The sequence below is a fragment of the Oenanthe melanoleuca genome, chromosome 8 (assembly GCF_029582105.1).
Source record: "Oenanthe melanoleuca isolate GR-GAL-2019-014 chromosome 8, OMel1.0, whole genome shotgun sequence".
Taxonomy (NCBI): Eukaryota; Metazoa; Chordata; class Aves; order Passeriformes; family Muscicapidae; genus Oenanthe; species Oenanthe melanoleuca.
The window spans coordinates 22,814,214-22,828,564 of record NC_079342.1 but is presented as its reverse complement, the minus strand read 5'-3'; the positions used below and the strand labels follow the sequence as shown (position 1 = coordinate 22,828,564).

Sequence of the window (14,351 nt, the reverse complement as noted above, 5' to 3'; positions counted from 1 at the left end):
ACCAGCACTTCCTTCAGCACACAGTGGAGAGGAAGATGAGAAAACAATGTAAAAGAAATGAAAGACAGGCAACCTCCCCCCAAACCCAGCAGAAGAGTTGCTCCTTTTCACGAATGGGGAAGGCACTTTACACCTTCATTCCCCTGTGCTGAGCAGAGATGGTTGGCATTTTTACACCATTTCACAGACAGTAAAGCAAAGGACAAGTAGCACAGCAGAGGCAAAAGAAAGCTCCACCTTTCCATCCCTCTGCTCTTATATCCATGGAAGAAAAAGGTCTTTTTCATTTTCAAATTCGACGGGAAACTTTCATTATATTCCTTTGCTTTCCCTAATTGTAGTTATCCAAAAAGCTCAGCTGGGGATGTACAAAAACAAAGAAGCAATTCCTTCTTCAGGAAGCCTTCAGTGGAATCCTCCAATCCCTCCAGCCATCCTACACAGACCCTACAAGCCCACCCAAGACTTCAATGATGAGTTGACAATGCAGTTATTCCCAAGTACATCTGGTCCATGAAGTCCATTTCATCCTGCAGCCAAGGGAAACCAAAAGCAGACATGGGAAATGGTGCAGGAACACAGAAACCATCATGTGAGTTACATCCCTCCTGCCCCAGCTCAAGTACAGGGGCAACTCCTTTCTCTTCAAAGAGTAAAGTTGTAGGAAGTGCAACACAGCAAGTCAGCATGGACAGACCATCATCACTGCTGGGCTATCCCATACATCATAAATCTTGCTCCTTCCCTTCTTCCCACCTTGTGAGCTTTGGAAAACCAATCTCCTTGCTGAAAGGCATGACTGCACCTCCCAGAGCAACACCTGATCTCATCCGGGGTTTCCTTGTACCAACACAACACAACTGGCCATGTGGCGAGAGGAAATTTAAGAAGAGGAAATGGGAAATGGTGCAAGTGCTGGTGAGAGGAAAATCCAGAAGAACATCCTTTTGACTTGGAAGCAAAATTAACCAAGGAATTTCTTAAGAGCTTTTTAGAAAAACCTTAAAATCTTAAACCAGTAAAGACCACCCCCATGGAACAACTTTATGCTGCCCAAGACTTGGCAGACACCACGTGCACGAGCTTCCCTGCCCAGAAGCAGCACTGGAGCTCCGTGTCCTGGGCACGAGGCCCTGCTGCAGCAGCTCTGTGCCTGCCCTCCACTGCCTCTGCTGACAAGCCAGCTCTTGTTCCCTGGTGTCCTGCCAGGACCTCTCCTGCCCAACACCCCGTGTGCCAGCACAAGTGGCAACACGAAACCGTGCAGAAATTCAGGCTGCTCTGGCTTTGGCAGGTCACTGCAACACCACCCAGCACGGCTGGGGACATACAACAGAAACCTCCATCTGCAGAGGGCTGGAACCACCCAAAGCTACTGGGATCACCAATCACTGTATTCCCACAGTGCTCCCTCCTTCCCAACACGTGTCCATGCCACAATGAGACTGATTTCCTCCACCAAGCCCCATCCCAAGTTTAACAACTGAAGGCTCATCCATTAAACTTCATCTATACCCTCACTTCTCTCCCAAACACACACACTCCATTAGCTACAGTTAAGGTGCCACAGTAAAATGGATTTTAATCAAATACAATTTCTTCCTTTTCTTGTTGCTGTTGCTTTGCCTTTTACTTATCTGTCTTGCAATCAAATCCCAAAAAACAAACCAGTACCACTGAGAATCAGGGAACGAACACAAGAGGTGACTATTTCGCTGTAATACCAGTTATCTAAGTGGTTTGTGGTAGAAAGAGAGAAGGTTTAGGGAACAAACAAGGGGTGCATCCAGAGATCAAAAGAAATACTGCTCCTAAGTGGAATATTAGCATTTCCCTCTGGAAGAGATGACAGGAAGATCAGTAAAGCACATTAAGCAGAATCACTGCAGTTCACAACTGGAATATTTACAAGCTTTTTGGCTGGTCTTTAGTATTTCAGAATTTAAGAAAAACCCTAACTGAATCTTTCCTCTTCTGCCTTGTCCATACTTAGTGGTGCTGTTCAGCACAATTTGAGTGACAAATATTCTGCCTGGATCCAGCCCAACTGTATGTCACTCATTACAGAGAAGGGGGCACAGTGAAGAAAAGCAACACAAAGCCATGGCAGCCTGCAGAAATCAGCTCTGGCCCTGGGCACTCACTCAGAGTTTTTATTCATAACACTCACCATGTGAAGGACAGGAGAAAGAAGCATTTGATAATTTCTGCCCCTACCACAACACCTTGAGAAAGCAATGCAAAGCACACGTGTGCCCTTACACAATTTCCTTTCCAACAGCAAGAGCCTCTTTTTGGGTTTGCTGGTCATGCCTCAGTTTCTCCTGCTCACATTTCCAGCCTTGTGCCATCTTTTAGCTCTTCACATTCCATCTCAGCCCTCCACCTTGCCACCTCCTTGTTTATTACATTTACAAACATGATACTCCCACTCTCCATGCCATTCTTCTGGTTATTGACACCAGCTCTGGATGGTGACAGCCCAGACACAACATGCTCAGGCTCTGCCTTTACCCCAAATTGAAGAACCAGCCAACATGAAATACCCAAGGCCAGGCTGGATGAGGCTTGGTGCAGCCTGGTCTAGTGGAGGATGTCCCTGCCATCCCAGGGGCTGGAATGATAAAATCTTGAAGGTGCCCTCCAACCCAGGCCATGCTATGGACATCTGTGAATACCTCATTTGCTGGACCATGGTGGCCAACCCAACCATTACTTCTTCCTAGAAGCTAATTTTTAATGCATGCTAAGCCCAACATACCTAAGAAATCTGTATGAGGTAGGCAGGGACTGCAGAAAGGTGCTGGGGACCTGAAGTTGGGATACAGCCAAAGGCCAGATGTGCAGGGGAGCCATACACCTTCTAAAGAGGGCAACCAGAAAGACATGTGCTAAACCTCATCTGCAATGATATTTACACAAATTTTCCTATTTGTAAACACATTAACACAGCCACAATATTTGACTGCAGTTTAGTCTTCCATGACCAATGAGTCAGAATTGCTGTTTACAGTTATTAGCAATACAACCCTGCAGTCCATCAGCACTGCCCTCGCCCTGCAGAGGCAGGTGAAGCTCTGGAAAACATCAGGAAATAGGGACGCACACCCCAGCCCCAGGACTGCACTCTGAGCATTAGTACTTGTCAGAGACAGCAAGAGGAAACACTCTGTCATAATTCTGAACTTTAAAATAGCATTTGACAAGAAAATCTGTTATGAGAACAGAATTAAGCTACTGAAGTTCAAGTTGATCAAAGGATTTTGAAAAATAATCCAGACTTCACTCTGGATTAAAAAAAAACAAAAAAAACCACCCATGCACACAAAAAACAAAAAACAAAACCGAAAACCGCTTCAAAAGCGAAAAAAAGAATCAGATTTTATTTTTGTGATAGCAAAGCACAGAACAAGTTCAGAGTCTTACCACAAAGACACTGCTGTGGCTGCAGAGAGCCTGGATGGGCAACTCCCATCACAGCAGCTCCACAGCTCCCTGGGAAAAAGAGCTGTGGGCTCCCAAATCCCATTCCAGGGCACCATTCCCTACCCCATGTCATTTTTCTCCTATTCCAGCAATATCTGGAAGCACCTACATTTTCTCCTCCTTATCACAGGCTTTGAAGCCATTTTGTCAGGGCATGCTTGTTCTCTTTTTTCCCCAACAGTCCCTAAAACAAAGCAGCAAACAGGACAGAAAACAGAGAACTGCCAGATGCACACAGCAGTTCTGTGCTTCCAGGTAAGTACAAACAACTGAAGGTGAAGGTGCTGCCCCTGAGCCCACTGTAATTTCCATCAGTTTTAAACTTAGTCCTAGAGCACCTCAAATCCTTCAATCAACTCAACCTCATGGCTAATGACCAGGTAGGGATGAGGACTGGAGACAGATTCCAACCCCTACCACCAAGAGGCATGCTCTGCCTAAAGGGCCAAAGTCACTCCCATCTTCTGCTTTCCATCACTCCTTTGACATTTAAATCATAGCCCAAAACCAGTCCTGCAGTCTGATGATACAGAAAGGTCCCTGCACTCCTCCAGTGCTGGGGTTTTTCTACCTCAACATTGGTCAGCATTCCACAGTCAGCACCTCAGCTTAGTCTACACTTGGAAAAGACCTTATGGATATAGATGCTAGTTCTCAGGGTTTGATTTCACTGGCACTGAAGCAGCAGGCTGAAGCTCACATGCTACTTTCATTTTTACACCCAGTCACACTTAGTATTTTGAAAGCAATAGCACCATTTCAACACAAAAATTCAGGCATGTTCATGACATGTCAGGGGAGATGGCAGCAGGTAATGAATGGAAAATTGCCATTCACTAGGTACCAACCATGAAGCAGAAATCCAAAAGTCTTCAGGGCTGCCTCCACTCTTACTTGAGGATATTCAGTCACAACTAAGATCAAAAGCAGAGCTGACTACATATGCCAGGAAAGCCCATAGATTTTAGGGGATAATTTCCTTATCCTTATGACATTCACCTGGGATCTTCCTTCCCACCTCTGCCTCTGGCCAGGACTGCATCATAACTTGCCTCCTGCTTGGCCAGACAGCACTGGGAAGCAGCTGATGCTGATCATGGCAAACAACAGCCTGTTTGTGCCTTTTCAAAGCACAGGATGATGCAAAAATGCCCCAGAAAAGAGTTGCTTCTTCTGCATTTGGCTTAGGGCACAAAACATACAGAACACGATGATTATCCTGGTTATTTACACTCCACTAAAGAGATAAGGGCTGTGACGACAAGAGCCAGCAAGTGGGTTCTTCATGTGCTTTCCCAGGACAGCAGCAGCTCTTGGGAGAGCAGGGTGGAAGAGAACAGAGCATTGTCATCAGTCTCCATCACAGCCAGATCATTCCTTTACCTGGAATTAAGTGTTTTACTCCAAAATCAGGTCTTTGGAGTGGTGGGGGTTTGCACCTTGGGCTTTCTTTTGAAGGGAAGATAGGAGGGAAAAAGCAGCAGTAAATAACTACCTGCGTTACTCATCACAACAGGAGCACAGAAATCTGTCCTCGTGCACTGAGGGCACCACAAATCCCACAAAAACAGGAGTTCTAGACATATTACAGTAAGATCTTCAGTGAACTCCCCTTTGTTCCATGTAGCCTCCCTCGCCCTGTGCTGCTGCCCAACCTGTTCTGCCTACAGAGCCAAGCCAGGGCAGGGCCTGGAAGGGTTTGGAGCAACTTTTCACCAGGCTGCAAGATCCCTGTGTGCTGACTCTGCCACGTTTGCTGTTGCCTCAGCCTCGGCACCTGGGGACGCCCAAAGGCCCGAGGCTGCGGCGGAAAGGCGATGGCAGCCCCAGGGCCCACAGGCCGGGCTGGCGGGAAGGGCGAGGGGAAGGAGCTGAGGAGCACAGCCCGCACTCCCAGCTGAGAAATCACCACCCTCCTGGGGACAGCCATGCACTGCTGACACACAGCTGCAAGAAATCACCACCCTCCTGGGGACGGCCATGCACTGCTGACACACAGCTGCAAGAAACCACCACCCTCCTGGGGACGGCCCTGCACTGCTGACACACAGCTGCAAGAAACCACCACCCTTCTGGGGACGGCCATGCACTGCTGACACACAGCTGCAAGAAACCACCACCCTCCTGGGGATGGCCCTGCACTGCTGACACACAGCTGCAAGAAACCACCACCCTTCTGGGGACGGCCATGCACTGCTGACACACAGCTGCAAGAAACCACCACCCTTCTGGGGATGGCCCTGCACTGCTGACACACAGCTGCAAGAAACCACCACCCTCCTGGGGATGGCCATGCACTGCTGACACACCACTGCAAGAAACCACCACCCTTCTGGGGATAGCCATGCACTGCTGACACACAGCTGCAAGAAACCACCACCCTTCTGGGGATGGCCATGCACTGCTGACACACAGCTGCAAGAAACCACCACCCTTCTGGAGCCACCAGCGCTGACTCAGTCATCCCCCGTCCTGATGCCATTCCAGCAGCACAGCCACAGACATCTCCCGGCTTTGGGCTGTGCCCGTGGCCCAGAAATAGCTTTGAAGCCAAATCCTGCAGTCGTCATTCGAAGCTGAAACCCTTTGATTTTCACTCAGCAAGATCTCATGTTTGTTTTTGACAATGCTGAGAGTAACCAGTGCTTAAATTATTTGCTTAGCAAAGGAGTCTATTTAACTACAAGAGTTAGACCAGTATGCAATGTTTTCTGACCCACATAGAAGCTAATAATTTGCATTTTATGGAACCACTTTACATAGACAACCCATCATAATGGCCAACAACTTACTGTACAAGAATTAATAATTGAAAAGCAACTCGTCAGCACGGTTATTTTCTTCACAGGTGACTCACAAACCTCATTACACTGTAGCATTAAATTTCCAATGACCTTCTGGAAAGCTGCTCACTCTGAGAGTCGTTTTTTAAGGCATGATCTCTCAGAATGCCAAGCAATTGCAGAGAAAGTATGTGACAGCTACCCAGAGTCTGTGGGAGAGGCCAGGCAAAGCATCCTGTCAGAAATATATCAGCCTGATCCCCCTTTGGCTGAACAAGTGACTTTGACTTCATGAATCCCCCCTCTTTCCAGCCAGTCACTTGACCGAGCTTCTCTCACAAATTTCTGCCTTAATGCCAGATTAATCCTACTTCATCCAGTCCCCAGACATCTAAGAAGCTCCAGCTCTTTTTCTCTCAAATCATTGGCTTTTAAACTATTTCTGTTGCAGCACCCAAGCATTTGCTGTGGATGAAAGAAGGCACAGAGACTAGCAAAGAAGTGTAAAGGCAAACAAAAATTACACAGCAAAGCCTGGGATTTTCATAGTCTTAGGGAAATTAGGTCCTCTGACTCCCACGGCAACTCTGAGAAGAGTCAAGTACATAATTTTCCATTATGCTTGTAAAAAATCCCCAAATAAATGTACAACTAAGTGCAGCCTCACAAGGCTGAGCTTTATTATTCTCCTAAATGTTGTTACTAAGCCTGAGATCTCTTATTCCATGTTTTAAGGTTTGTTTTTCAGAAAACAGTTTTTCTCTCGCCAAAATGCCAAAGATGCAGAATAATGGTTGGAGGCAAACCCAGCTCACAGCTGGGGAAGCAGAGCAGAGCAACCCCCCATTCTGAGCTGCTCACCCCAGTGCCTGTCCTGCTGACAGAATACAGCTCCCTCTTACTATCAAACAAACAGAGATCATCTCAGGAGTTTCTTCATCATGGGGTTTTGATTTTAATTTCAGAAGCCCTGGCTGATAGACTCCCACACCTGAAAACTAGGGAGTAATTTAGAAACATAAATCATAAGAAAAAACAATTACATCCATTAGACCTTTGAGTGGTAAAAATGAGTAGAGATGGGACTAGAAAATCCTGGCAGGCTTTCCTTTCACCCACTGAATTCCCTGAAGTACTCACAGGAGTTTCTCCTCTCCACATTTCTGTGCTGGACGAAGGGGAGAGCCAGATCTGCTCCCCTGGATTCAGTCTGGCTTATTCAGCAGCTTCAGCTCTGCTATTTCAGATTCCTGCAAAAATAAAGGCTGGGAAGGGAAAGCTGAGCCTCTGGGCATCCAGCAGACCACAAGCACTGCACACACACAGGAGGCAGGGGAGCAGCAGCCTGTCCTTCAGCATCACATGGCTGGCCATGCTCAGCAGCCCAAACCACAGCCTGGAACAGCCAGAGAACGCCCTGGAGCCGGGCACAGCCATCAGTAGCAAAAGGGCAGCTCCTGCACACCCTGCCAGTGCATTTGCTGCATTTGCTGCACTCAGCTGTGCTCCCTCCAGCATGCAGCCCAGCTGAGCAGGCCTCGAGATGAAATCAAGCAGCAGGATGCAAAGTGGATTTTGCCAGAACAGAGAAACATCTTAGTCATCCCTCAAAACTGAAGCAGAAATGGGCTTTCATCCCATTCCCAGCCCTTAGAAAGACAGCATTTGTTTTGTTTTACCAGCCGATTCTTCCCTCAGACTGTTTTCCACTGGAGGAGTGCAAATGTCTGCTACTCAGATCTTCACTGAACAGCAATTTAAAAGGAATTCTCCAAGCACAAAGGTGAACTTCAACAAGCCTGCTTCCCCAGGAACAGCACACTAACATCATGAATGTGCACAGGGCATGAAAAATGCTGCGGCCGCTGTAAGAAAGGAACACGAGCAATGTGTTCCTTCCTCTGTGTCTTCCTGCAAAAACAATCTCCCTACCCAACATCCAGAACTGCACAGGCTCCACAAATCTAATTAGCCATGACTCCAAAACAGAGCTCTGTCTGCCTAAATGCATAAACATTAAAGTTGTTTTGCTTTTATTAATAAAATCTTGGGATGGAATGAGATGAAAATCCTGAGGAAAGTCTAAGAGGTAAGAACCTCCCCCTCCCTAAGTAAAGAGCTGTCTTTGTGTGAATAAGCTGGGCAACCTAGATAAACTTCTCCTTGTTTATTATAAAAGCACAAGCTCAAGGTCCTTTTATGTCCTGATGTATGAAATTATTCCAGCTACATATAATTTCACAGAGCCAAAGGGGTGAGGCAATGGTATTTATAGATACATTCAGGGCTAGAATTTTGGTTAGCAGCAACATTTTTATGGCCTCAACACCTAACATACTTTTGGGAAAATGCCCACCTGTATATATAGATCCTGGGAAATTTTCCCTATTAAATACATATTTCAAGTGAACTTGCTCTTTATCTTTTTCCTAACTTGACAGATAAAGTCTGTGCTTTTCTCTTAGAGATACAGAGACAGAAGGAAAAGAAACTGAGGCCACTTTCATAGCAAGAGGAAAGCCTCTGATCTCATCCTGACGCTTTCAGACACATTCACTGGTTTGTTTTATTTATTCTCCAAAATGGGGCCTCAGATTTCCTAAGCACATGCCACCCTTTAAGACGTGAATCTCTGTAAACAACTCAAAACACAAAAAAAAAAAAAAAAAAAAAAAAAAAAAAAAAAAAAAAAAAGGAAAAAAAAGGTTTTCTCTTATTCAGATAACAAATTAGCATCTCACAATGGTTTAAAACCCATTTCTCCAAATTTCTAACTCAGAGCTCTGTCTAAAGTCTGCTCAAGACTGGATCAATACTCCAGTTAGATCACTTGGCACTGGCATCTCATCACTCCAGAATTATCTTTCTTTGATGCAAGTAGCACCAAAGGATGCTGTTGGATTAACAGTGTTTTAGAGATCTCATCCATACCCATTTACTGTTGTTGTGTATAGCATCATTATGTGAGCCTCTCTATTTTTAAAACAAAACGTTTGTCTGGTCAGCCTGTACTATTATCCCACCCGTAAACCATCAGGCTGAAATTCCACCCACTTTAATCATAAGTTTACAGGCCTAAGGGTGGAATAGAAGCAGAAATGACAAGACAAAGAATTTATATTTGCTTTATAAACACCAAAGTTCTACCCATTTTTATCAACAGGATTTCAGAAGCCACCACAATAAGGGCACTGCCCAGGCTCCCCAGGGAATGGGCACAGCCCTAATGCTGCCAGAGCTCCAGGAGCATTTGGACAAAGCTCCCAGGGATGCACAGGGTGGGATTGTTGGGGTGTCTGTGCAGGGACAGGGTTAGACCAATGATCCTGATGGATTCCTTCCAGCTCGGGATTCTCTTCAATTGTATGATTCTAAATCACCAACCTTTGAAGAGCTTCTTCTAATAAACCAAACACAACTTTAACACCAGTATACAGAAGTCTGTGACCCAGACAGCTCCTGTAACCCAGACTCCTGAATCACCAGCACTGTAGGTCAATTCTCAGCCAAAGGATCCTGCTTCCTTGCCATACAAAGAAAAATGGAATTTAAACCTCAACTTTGTTACATCCCATCTATACCTGAAATGGTCGAGGATGGGATGGTGGAAGCCAACCCACAGAACAATTCAGCAGTACAGAACTGCTTTTTCTGTATCATGTGGCACTTACTGGAATCTGTATTACTTCAAGCTCTTTAACACAACTTTCAAATTCTGTTCTCCGCCTTCTTACACATCCCCTAAAATGTTGCACCTGATCCCTTGCTAAGATTTACTTTGGTAAATCTTCCAACAACGCTGCTGAAGTCACTCCTTGGTTTGCAACAACTCTTCTGTCATCTGAGTGTTTCTGAATCAAGACCCACCCCAATCCATGTCCAGGATGCACAGCTGCAGAAGTAATTTCTTGTATTTGAACATTTTTTTGCATGCAGACACCTAAATATGACAGCCATAATGGTACCTGTGCATGAAAGGTGATTGCAAACAAGGCTGGGATTGTACCTCACTACAAATATAAAGCAGCTATCTTCATGTACCTCCTAAGACCACTTAGTATCCCCATATATAGTTAATTTCTGTGTGAAAATCTAGAAAGAAATATATTCTTTTAGGATTCAGATAAAATCACAAGCACTTCAAATGGCAAACTGTAAAATGAAAAAAATAAAATCCTTCTCAGACTGGACAATTACACCAGAAGTTCACCAGCACAGGAAGTTGTGAACACTAATGCCATGAAGTTTTTCAAAACTAATTAAGACATTTTTTAAAGAAAATAATCTGTCAGCAGCTATTAAACACATAAGCCTCCCTGGAACTGCCAGCCCAAAGGTCTCTTAAGTGGTGACAGCTACAAGGGTTTAGCAGAACTTCACTGTTCCAGTTTTCCTGTGCACCTGGGAGTGGTCCCATCAGAAGAGCTACCGAGCTAGACAGACCTGACTCAGAATAACTGCTCTTACTTCATCCACAAGATTGAAGATGACAAGAAACCAACCTGTTAATAAATCAGAGCTGAAGTAAACCTGTACCAGTGAAAGAAATAGTCTTAACATCACTGATTGCATATCACATTCCACACTGCCTCCTCTGAACATCCTACAACAACACAGCCTGAACAATATTACCTATTCCCTGAAGTACCTCTTTAGATCCCAGTGTACCCAAAATGTGCTAGTGTATATTTATCACAAACGTTAAACAGCACACAGAGCAGCCAGTAGCACAGTGATAGAGACATTTGCAAGTTTCTGTGAAATCCCTTTGCAATTACGTATCCGCTTATATAGAGTTAAACACAGCCGGCAAGGAAATAAACAAGAATAACAATAAACTATCCAGAGTGTTTTTGAACACGTATTCAAAATGTAGTCTTGTTCATCCCCTGCTAGAGGATGGAAAAGCAGCACCCTCAAGGGTCCCTTGCCTTTCCCTGAATGAGAGGAAGACTGGAAGGCTCAGGCTCCACACGACTGCAGGAGTTCCTTATTCCTCCTTTCCCCAGCACTTGATGCCATCACATCCTGTATTTTCAGAACGAGCTGCACTCCCAGAGCAGCCGCACACGGGGGTCCCAGCGAGGTGCTGCACACACACATGGAGAGGTCCATGCCCAACACCTCCCTCTGCTCCCCAAACTCTGGATACTGCCCCACATCCCAGCCTGCCCCTTCACTCTGGATACTGCCCCACATCCCAGCCTGCCCCTTCACTCTGGATACTGCCCCACATCCCAGCCTGCCCCTTCCCCTCTCGGCTCTGTGCCAACCTTTGCAGCACAGCCTGAGCGGCATCACCTCCTGGCTGAGCAGATTCAGGGAGAACAACCCAAACCACCCCCTGCAGCACTGCTACCTCCACAACAAGAGATGGCCAACTAATAATGGACCGCTTGAGGGGCTGCCAGCTTCAGCAAACGTGGCTGGAATCATACTTTTTGTTTAATTTAGGAAGCTTCCAGTTGAGCACTGGTCATCTTGCCTGAGCCAACCCCTGGGCTGCAGTAACCCAGAGCCCACACAGCGCCCCAGGGACCCAAGCTGTGCACAGACCTTTGATGAGGCCTTGGATTGTCAACTAAATGAAGCCCAAAGTAAGTTTGCCCACGCGTGCAGGAAGCACCTAAGGCGCTGCAGAACTCCTGGAGCACAGACAATCGATAGCAAGTACATCATAATCCCAAAGAGACTGCCAGAAATTTACTTAGTATATTACTGTGTCCACTCATTGTGTTTCCATCCAATATTTGCAACAGACCAAGTGCAGCAGATCTGCCCGATGTAAACAGCTGCCCTAATCCATGCTGCTCTATAGATCGTGTTTACCCAAAGCTGAATGATCATTTCAACCTTTGTTAATCTGATTGCATAACAACAGCAGCCTGAAATAACCAAGCTGCTCCCTCCAGCACACATTAGTTGAAATCAGTCATTTCAGCACCCCGCTCCTTCTAAATATCGGAACAAACCAGATCACGGAGGAAGAAGAAAACCAGCAAAGCACCTGGGCACTGCTTTGGCAGCCAGGCACATTGCTGCATGCGGACGGCAGGAGCACATTCGCACCTGGAGCACAAGGCAGAGCAGAATGTTCCCAACACCGAGCTCCACTGCGCAAGCGAAGCACATCCTGCTGGGTCTCCCTCCCAGCTCGGGCGCAAACTGTACAGCGTGGATCTCCAAAACATGTCGCTGCACACACATAAACAAAGGCCACAATTTACACGGCAGATCCTATGAAAGCTTATCTAGCACATGACATCACACCCATCAATTACAACCTGAAGCACCTGTGCCAAACTGCTCCCACCCCAAAATGATTAATATCAAACCCTGCTCATCCATGCCCGCGCCTCTTGGGAATAAACACACATGATGTACCTCCCAAGACAGAGTAGTATTTAAAGATTCTTCAGACAATGAGAAGATTTATAATTATTGCATTGCATCAGCAGAAAGCCTTAAACAAATCAAGCTGCCTCATCATATGACACCTAAGATAATATAAGGTTAAACAGCATCAAGCAGTATCGGTTAACTTCACTTGTATGGAAGGGCAAATACCCCCAGCCCCTGGGCACGGGGATCTTCAGCTTCACAGCTGTTATTAAACAGCAAGTTAGACGAGCAAAATCGAAACACACAGATTTCTTTGAACAGGCTCAGAACCAGAATTTTTCCATTGAAATCCAACCAACCAGGGCAGAGAGAAAGTGAAGGGCAGGCGATTGGGAAACTGAACAAGGCGAGGGACGTGTTTCAGCATCTCTCAGCTTTAGTTCACTGGTCCACGATCAGCTTGGGAGAGATCAAGAGGCAGTATCGGGAGCTAACGTGACACTGGCCTACTGATCATAGTCAGCTTTCCAGAGCACACAACAGAATTCCTCCTCTGGACCGGTGATGTCCAGGGAGGTTGCCTTATGGAACAACTGGCAGACAAGACAGGCATCAGCCAACCCTCTAACCAAAACACACCTGAATACCTTCGTAAGGCAAAACCAGCCAAGTATCTCTGCTCCAGGCGCACATACGTGCGGCTCCGAGTCGGCAGCTCCCCACAGATAATGGCTAAGGCTGGCAGTGCCGCCCCGCTCCGCCCGCGCCGGGCACTGCCCCCGCAGCAGGCCCGCTCCAGCTGCCTCCGGGCCGGCTCCATCACGCTCTGCCCGCACCGAATCCCCATTTCTGCGCCTTATTACCGATGTGACATCACCCCAGAGCAAGCACAGCCTGACATCTACAGTTAACTCGGCGATGGTGTAAGTGCCGCCCGGCGCTCGAGCGGGCGGTGTTGCAATACGCTGCTGCCGAACATCGAAAGGGAGCACGGATAAACAGACACAAATACCGACATACAGCCACACACATCGCACCCGCCGGAGAGCGGCTCGCAGGACCCGCGGAGCCGCTGCCGGGCCGGGGGCGCCCCGAGCCGCCCACCCGCAGCCATTTCCCCGCCGGCCAGCTCCGCACAAAGCGCGCCGGGCCATGAATAAAACATCGCCCGGCGGAAAGGGGGGGCGGGATGCGAGGAATAAGGGATGGAAAGGGAAGCGGGGCAGCGGCGGCGGGAGCGGCCCCGCGGACGATGGGGGCCCCCCCCGGCCCCTGCCCAGCGCTGGCCCGGCCCCGGGCGCTCACCTCGGCTGCCGTGCTCGGAGCGGCCCCCGGGCCGGGCGGGCGGCTGCGGCTCCCGGCGGTGCGCGGAGCGGAGCGGAGCCGAGCGGGGCCGAGCGGCCTCTCGGGGAGCGGGCGGGGCGGGGCGGGGCCGAGCGGGGCCGTCACCGCGGGGAGGAGCCGCCGCCCGCCCGCCGGTCCCGCGGCTGCGGGGGTACCGGTGCTGGTGCTGGTGCCGGTGCTGGTGCTGGTGCTGGTGCTCCTCGTCCGCGCAGGGCCCGGCGGTACCGGTGCTGCTCATCCGCACACGGATCCCGGCGGTACCGGTACCGCTCATCCCGCACACGGATCCCGGCGGTACCGGCACCGCTCATCCGCACAGGGATCCCGGCGGTACCGGCACCGCTCATCCGCACACGGATCCCGGCGGTACCGGTACCGCTCATCCCGCACACGGAT

General features: G+C 48.1%; 1 protein-coding gene across 2 annotated transcripts in view; it reads right to left on the bottom strand.

Moving 5' to 3' along the window:
• C8H1orf21 (chromosome 8 C1orf21 homolog) overlaps nt 1-14,039 on the bottom strand; it is a 93,152-nt gene extending 79,113 nt beyond the window's left edge. The window contains exon 1 of one of the 2 annotated variants that reach the window (XM_056497895.1): nt 13,917-14,039. The gene's annotated coding sequence lies outside the window, so the exon portion shown is untranslated. Of the gene's footprint in view, nt 1-7,409; nt 7,503-13,916 lie in introns of those variants that run through there. The other variant, XM_056497896.1, reaches the window with a different exon arrangement.
• Nucleotides 14,040-14,351: the final 312 nt, after the last annotated feature.